The following is a 7,850-nucleotide window of genomic DNA, read 5'->3' as shown; positions in this document are numbered from 1 at the left end:
TCATTATTTGCCTATGGTTCCCACAACCCTAGTTATGGAGTTTAGTTACTCATAGCCATAAACACAATATTCAAATATATTAAATAAGAATTCATGTACTTACTTCAATGAGAAAGAATAAAATCCAAAAGGTTGCTTGATTAATCACCAAAAATCACTTGCAAGAATTCTCAAAGTAATCAATAATCTCACGAAAAGTCTAATGATTATCAAGAATCTCACAATACAATGTTCACCAATACGGAGTTTTAACAATCTAAGAGTCTAACGATCAGGTGTCTAACCTCAAAAACGAGGTTTTTCGAACTATTTATAAAAAAACAAAAACCTAATTAAACAAGAATTCTAATTGCTGGAAATCTGCCAAAACGCGGCTGGGTCGACGGACCTCGCGACGGACCGTCGTGGTCACAACGGACCGTCGTGGACTCCGTCGTCCCATACTTGGTGCAATTTCTTCTGCTGCTTTCTTCATTCCCCTCGACGGCAAGTATGACGGACCGTCATAGGCACAACGGTCCGTCGATGGTCTTCGTTCCAAAATACTTCAACTCTCGGAATCTGGGTACTGGGATCACTTCTCTGAACTTCACGACGAACCTGCAGGACGGACCGTCATAGCCATGACGGACCGTCACAAGCTTCGTAATCCCACACTTGGTCAGACTTCCCCATCTTCCTTCAGCAGCTGCACTACGTTGCCACCTACGGACCGTCACAAGCACGACGGACCGTCATAAGCTCCGTAGGTGGTCTCTTCTGCATTTTTCCGCTCAAAATCTCCGCATTCAGCTTTGGACAGATTTCCTGCAAAACAAAGAGAAACTTATATCAAAATTAGCACAAAAAGGCTTTCGGACACACTAAACTTAAGGAAAAAGTATTAATTATACCGTGAAACCACGGTATATCAACACCCTCAACTTAAATTCGTTGTTTGTCCTCAAGCGACGCACTATGACTCACTACACAATCTTTGTACAATAGTATCCATGTTTTATCCTTTGCAATCATTTGGCTATCAATCCCGATTAATCTCATCAAATCTATGCATGCTATCACTATTAGGCTTGAATTTTGTGGGATCAGAACATGACACAGACTCACCATGCATTAACACCTATCCTCTTCAATTTCTCACCGAGGTGCTAACAATTCCGGTATTGCAACTAGTGTCCTCACTTTAGAACAAAATCCTCATTTTTCACACAATGATTTCAGTTTGAGTATAAGGATTACTTTTCAACACTCGCTCTCAGAACAAAGTCACACTCATTCATACCTATTGCCATAAGCTTGCCCTTATTTTCACTGCCTTAAGTTCGCTATACAACCCTTAGGATCACGATAGGACTTTCTTAGCTTGTAACATAGGCTCAGGGTCAGGTAGGGTATATTTAGGTATACTTTAGTGACTTTTTGCCCTCCTTGACATATCGGCTAAACATACCACTTTTTATCATTTTATTTCACCCAGTTTCTCATAATTTTTCACCTTGCTATTTTCCCTTCTTTCTTCATTTGTGTAAGTGACTCTCTTCTTTTCTTGCTTGTATTTATTGTATTTTTTTTATTTCACTTTTCTTTCAACTGATTCTTGAGTCACTTTACTTTTGTTCTTTCTCTCTCTTTGTTCTTTCAACCCCACTTTCCAGAGCATTCCTCATAATAGCCACCCTCAACTCATGGCTTTGCCATGAGTCAAGGTACACAATATCCAAAGTTGGGTCAGGGCCATAACGAAGGTTGTTTACTGCATTAGCCACCCTCAACTTATGCTTTTGGCATAAGCTGAGGTGCACATGTCCAAGGAGGGACCAGGGCCAACACATTGTTCCCAGAAAAGATCAGTTGGGGTGAAAAAGAAAGGTCTATTTTAAGCTCAGATCATTTGGATCAAAGAAGGATATTTCATTTGGTTTTCTTCTATTTAGGCTAAAGATGGGCTATATTGAATAAGGGCCTATGATCCTTTCCTAATTGTCTATTACAGCTTAGTTTTAGCAGGACTAACCAGGCAAGTTCTAGCTCAGTACCAATAGTGGACTTCTTCGAATTTTTCCTCACACTCACTTGACATCTCATCAATATACCAGATTATCATACACCTAGTTCGAATTTAAGACTTAGAGTAATGCAATGGTGTAACTCTATGTCATGCTTAGAGCCACACAATTATCAGTTACTATGCCTAGTCATGCATCATTTTCCAGTTTATCAGGATATCATTTTAGCCATCATGCTCAAGAATTAAACTATGTACAAAAGATATAAACATGCCGGTTCAACAGAAAAAATAATCAGTCTTTTGGGGAAAAAGAACACAGGCAAGAAAACCCCAAAAGAGGATAGTGAATTGGGCTACTCAGACTTCACCCTAACACTCACTTTCCATTTACCCCACCCCCAACAAAAAAAAACATGCAATTGTCCCCAATGCATAAAAATTTAAATACTAGAGTGGTAGGTGTAGCAAACCTGTGGCGCAAAGCACCGTCGATCAGCAAGCTGGTGGGTCCGGTTCCCCAAAACCCATGTCCTCTGCAATCTGGACACCCTCAGTGGTGTCCTTAGTAACAACCGCACTATCAGTAGTGGCTCCTGCTATCTCCACAGTGCGGGAGCTAGACGCCCCAGCCGCTAACTCTGATGCTCTCATCTGGTGCGCCTCCTCCTCAGCAAGTGAGGCTCTCCTCGCATCCTCCATCTCTCGGTGCTCCTTCTTCCGTGCTCGCGCCTCGTCCTCTGCTCGACCCCTACGCCTCTTGGCATTATCTCGAGGGGGAGGTGGTGGAATCTCTGAAGTGGCAAATAGGGCCGCCAACACTGTGTCTTCAGCAGGCTCGACAGAAGGGGCCTCAGACTCCAGCACCCTAGCCTCTAAGATCGTGTCGATATTGCACGAAGACTGTCACTGCAGCCTGAAGAGTCGACACATCCACCGGAGGGGCTGGTCGGGCTAACACCCTCAACTCAAAGGCGTCCAAGCGCTGGTGAACCTCAGTGATCTTCTGCTCTGTATACTGGACCATTTTCCACTCTAGGCGCTCTTCTGACTCAGTAATCGACTTCTGCATCCACGGCTGGATATGATGCAGAAGTGTAGCCATTTGTGCCTCTAATTTTTGGACCCTAGCAAGCGGGACCAGTACCGGTAGAGGGGTTGTGCGAGAGGAGCTCGGGGCAATGCTACTACCCGGGATAGACTCGACCAGGGTAGTGTCAGTGGACGCCGCCTGTGTAGCCGTGCGGGCCTGGGCTACCGTATCAGCAAGATCATCAGCAAGTGGGGGCAGCTCTGGACGGGGCCCTCTGCGTGGAGACAACTCATTGGCCTCATCTCTGATAAGGCCGACGTCAACAATGCCCTGCGGGGTCTTGAGCTGATCTACGTGCCATATAGGCACACCTGTGGACCTGCAGAGAGCAAAGATCATGCACGGGAAAGGGTAAGTAGTACTGACCTTGGAAGCCCTCTCGTCCATTACCGCCTGTAGAAGCCACGCGAAGTCCACCTCGAACCCGGCTATCATCGTCACCATCAACACTGCTCGATCCCATGTAACGATATTATCAGCAGCTATGGGGGAAAGGCAGTGACGGACAATCAGCCACAAGAACTTTGCCGTGAAAGTGAGGTTGGCCTTCTTGATGGCCCCCTTTGGCTCAGTTACCCAGTCGGCACCCTCTCCATCAACTGACAGGTGCAGGGCCATCCACCTCTCGGTGGTCTCTCTCAGTGATGTCTCGCGCAGGAACTGGCCATCTTTAACTATCTGCCAGCGATAGTCAAACTCGGCAGTGAGAGGGGTCCGAGTAGCATCAACACCCTCGCCGTATAGAAACCGGCGGATGGCAGGCAGGGAAATGTCAACCTGTACGCCCCGTACTCGGACCTGCTCCAGTGGGGCCTGTTTAGCGGGGGCAGCCCGCCTATCTATCTGTGATCCGAGAGTCGCTATGTAGGATGCGTAGAACTCTCATACCATTTCTTCACTGTAAAGTCCCAACGGACGTGTTGTCCACTCCAAGTGATGCCTGATGAAGAGATTGTGGATCTCAGGCATCGTTGGGAGACTCCCTGTAAGGACTCGCCGCTCCAAGGTGAGTANAGGCACACCTGCGGACCTGCAGAGAGAAAAGATCATGCACGGGAAAGGGTAAGTAGTTGTGACATTGAAAGCCCTCTCGTGCATGACTGCCTGTAGAAGCCACGCAAAAATCCACCTCGAACCCGGCTATCATCGCCGCCATCAACACTGCTCGATCCCATGTAACGATATTATCAGCGGCTGTGGGGGAAAGGCAGTGGCGGACAATCAACCACAAGAACTTTGCCGGGAAAGTTAGGTTGGCCTTCTTGATGGCCCCCTTTGGCTCGGTTACCCAGTCGGCACCCTCTCCATCAACTGACAGGTGCAGGGCCATCCACCTCTTGGTGGTCTCTATCAGCGATGGCTCGCGCAGGAACTGGCCATCTTTAACAAGCTGCCATCGGTAGTCAAACTCGGCAGTGAGAGGGGTTCGAGTAGCATCAACACCCTCGCCTTATAGAAACCGGCGGATGGCAGGCAAGGAAATATCGACCTGAACGTCCCGTACTCGGACCTGCTCCAGTGGGGCCTGTTTGGCGGGGGCAGCCCGCCTATCAATATGTGATCGGAGAGTCGCTACGTAGGATGCATAGAACTCTCGGACCATTTCTTCACTATAACGTCCCAACGGACGTGCTGTCCACTCCAGGCGATGTCTGGTGAAAAGATTGTGGATCTCAGGCATCGTCGGGAGACTCCCTGTAAGGACTCGCCGCTCCAATGTGAGTGTTCGAGTCATAACTCCTTTGTCATTCAGGAACTTGGCGTCGGAGTAGACTTGAAATAGCCCGTCGACACACCACCGTTTGGGCTGGTCAGTAGCCGGGGTGAGGGCCTGAGCTGGTGAACCTGATGTGGATTCCGAACTGTCAACCTCATCAGACGAGGCCGACGCTGCAGCGGTAGCGGGTGCGGGAACCTCAGCAGAGCCGGAGGCTTCCTCTTACCACGATACTCCTAAGGAGCCAGACGCTCCGTCTTTATTTGTGGCTGACCCAGAGGGTGTGCCGGTCAGTGTGCGCTCCTCATCAGACTGGGAGGCAGTGACTACGCCGGACGCCACCTTTTTGGGTGTGGCTCTGGGAGCACGTGCAGCACGGGAAGGGGTGGAAGTGCCGGGGGCACATACTCGGGGTCACGCTCATCATCCTAGCCAATGACCATGCGGGCAGACAGGGCGACAGACTTCGATCGCCCGCGTGCGTAGATTCGGTCTTGCTTGGGTGCCATAGTAGATAGTACCTGTAAAGGATCAATATTTGTATGAGAAGTGGCAAACAAGACAAGCAAAACCACAAAAACAATAAAAATAGTATGTCATTACTATGGTAACAGGGACACACGACGGGCCTGGTGACGGCTAGTCGTGACTATGACGGACCGTTATGGGGTCCGTCTTGTTTTACTTAAACTACGTATATATGGAGAACCCTGAAGGAGAGTCTCTGACTAGTATGACGGTATGTGCAGGACGGACCGTCACAGGTACGACGGTCTGTCGTAGGTGTCCGTCGTAAGACACTTGAAAAAAAATATGGAGACCCTTAGGAGAGGGGTCTCTGATCGTCATGACGGTCATGCAGGACGGACCGTCGTGAAGACGACGGTCCGTCACATGTGTCCGTTGGGGGACACGTAGAAAAAAATGAGAGACCCTTAGAAACAGGGTCTCGGACAACCAGAACGGTTGTGCAGGACGGACCGACGTGAAGACGACGGTCCGTCACATGTGTCCGTTGGGGGACACGTAGAAAAAAATGAGAGACCCTTAGAAACAGGGTCTCGGACAACCAGAACGGTTGTGCAGGACGGACCGACGTGAAGACGACGGTCCGTCACATGTGTCCGTTGGGGGACACGTAGAAAAAAATGAGAGACCCTTAGAAACAGGGTCTCGGACAACCAGAACGGTTGTGCAGGACGGACCGACGTGAAGACGACGGTCCGTCACATGTGTCCGTTGGGGGACACGTAGAAAAAAATGAGAGACCCTTAGAAACAGGGTCTCGGACAACCAGAACGGTTGTGCAGGACGGACCGACGTGAAGACGACGGTCCGTCACATGTGTCCGTTGGGGGACACGTAGAAAAAAATGAGAGACCCTTAGAAACAGGGTCTCGGACAACCAGAACGGTTGTGCAGGACGGACCGACGTGAAGACGACGGTCCGTCACATGTGTCCGTTGGGGGACACGTAGAAAAAAATGAGAGACCCTTAGAAACAGGGTCTCGGACAACCAGAACGGTTGTGCAGGACGGACCGACGTGAAGACGACGGTCCGTCACATGTGTCCGTTGGGGGACACGTAGAAAAAAATGAGAGACCCTTAGAAACAGGGTCTCGGACAACCAGAACGGTTGTGCAGGACGGACCGACGTGAAGACGACGGTCCGTCACATGTGTCCGTTGGGGGACACGTAGAAAAAAATGAGAGACCCTTAGAAACAGGGTCTCGGACAACCAGAACGGTTGTGCAGGACGGACCGACGTGAAGACGACGGTCCGTCACATGTGTCCGTTGGGGGACACGTAGAAAAAAATGAGAGACCCTTAGAAACAGGGTCTCGGACAACCAGAACGGTTGTGCAGGACGGACCGACGTGAAGACGACGGTCCGTCACATGTGTCCGTTGGGGGACACGTAGAAAAAAATGAGAGACCCTTAGAAACAGGGTCTCGGACAACCAGAACGGTTGTGCAGGACGGACCGACGTGAAGACGACGGTCCGTCACATGTGTCCGTTGGGGGACACGTAGAAAAAAATGAGAGACCCTTAGAAACAGGGTCTCGGACAACCAGAACGGTTGTGCAGGACGGACCGACGTGAAGACGACGGTCCGTCACATGTGTCCGTTGGGGGACACGTAGAAAAAAATGAGAGACCCTTAGAAACAGGGTCTCGGACAACCAGAACGGTTGTGCAGGACGGACCGACGTGAAGACGACGGTCCGTCACATGTGTCCGTTGGGGGACACGTAGAAAAAAATGAGAGACCCTTAGAAACAGGGTCTCGGACAACCAGAACGGTTGTGCAGGACGGACCGACGTGAAGACGACGGTCCGTCACATGTGTCCGTTGGGGGACACGTAGAAAAAAATGAGAGACCCTTAGAAACAGGGTCTCGGACAACCAGAACGGTTGTGCAGGACGGACCGACGTGAAGACGACGGTCCGTCACATGTGTCCGTTGGGGGACACGTAGAAAAAAATGAGAGACCCTTAGAAACAGGGTCTCGGACAACCAGAACGGTTGTGCAGGACGGACCGACGTGAAGACGACGGTCCGTCACATGTGTCCGTTGGGGGACACGTAGAAAAAAATGAGAGACCCTTAGAAACAGGGTCTCGGACAACCAGAACGGTTGTGCAGGACGGACCGACGTGAAGACGACGGTCCGTCACATGTGTCCGTTGGGGGACACGTAGAAAAAAATGAGAGACCCTTAGAAACAGGGTCTCGGACAACCAGAACGGTTGTGCAGGACGGACCGACGTGAAGACGACGGTCCGTCACATGTGTCCGTTGGGGGACACGTAGAAAAAAATGAGAGACCCTTAGAAACAGGGTCTCGGACAACCAGAACGGTTGTGCAGGACGGACCGTCGTGAAGACGACGATCCGTCACATGTGTCCGTTGGGGGACACGTAGAAAAAAATGAGAGACCCTTAGAAACAAGGTCTCTGACAACCAGAACGGTTGTGCAGGACGGTCCGTCACATATGTCCGTTGGAAAAGGGTGCTAGGGCTTT

The sequence above is a fragment of the Solanum pennellii genome, chromosome 10, assembly GCF_001406875.1.
Source record: "Solanum pennellii chromosome 10, SPENNV200".
Classification (NCBI taxonomy): Eukaryota; Viridiplantae; Streptophyta; class Magnoliopsida; order Solanales; family Solanaceae; genus Solanum; species Solanum pennellii.
Note: the sequence above shows the minus strand (reverse complement) of the source record.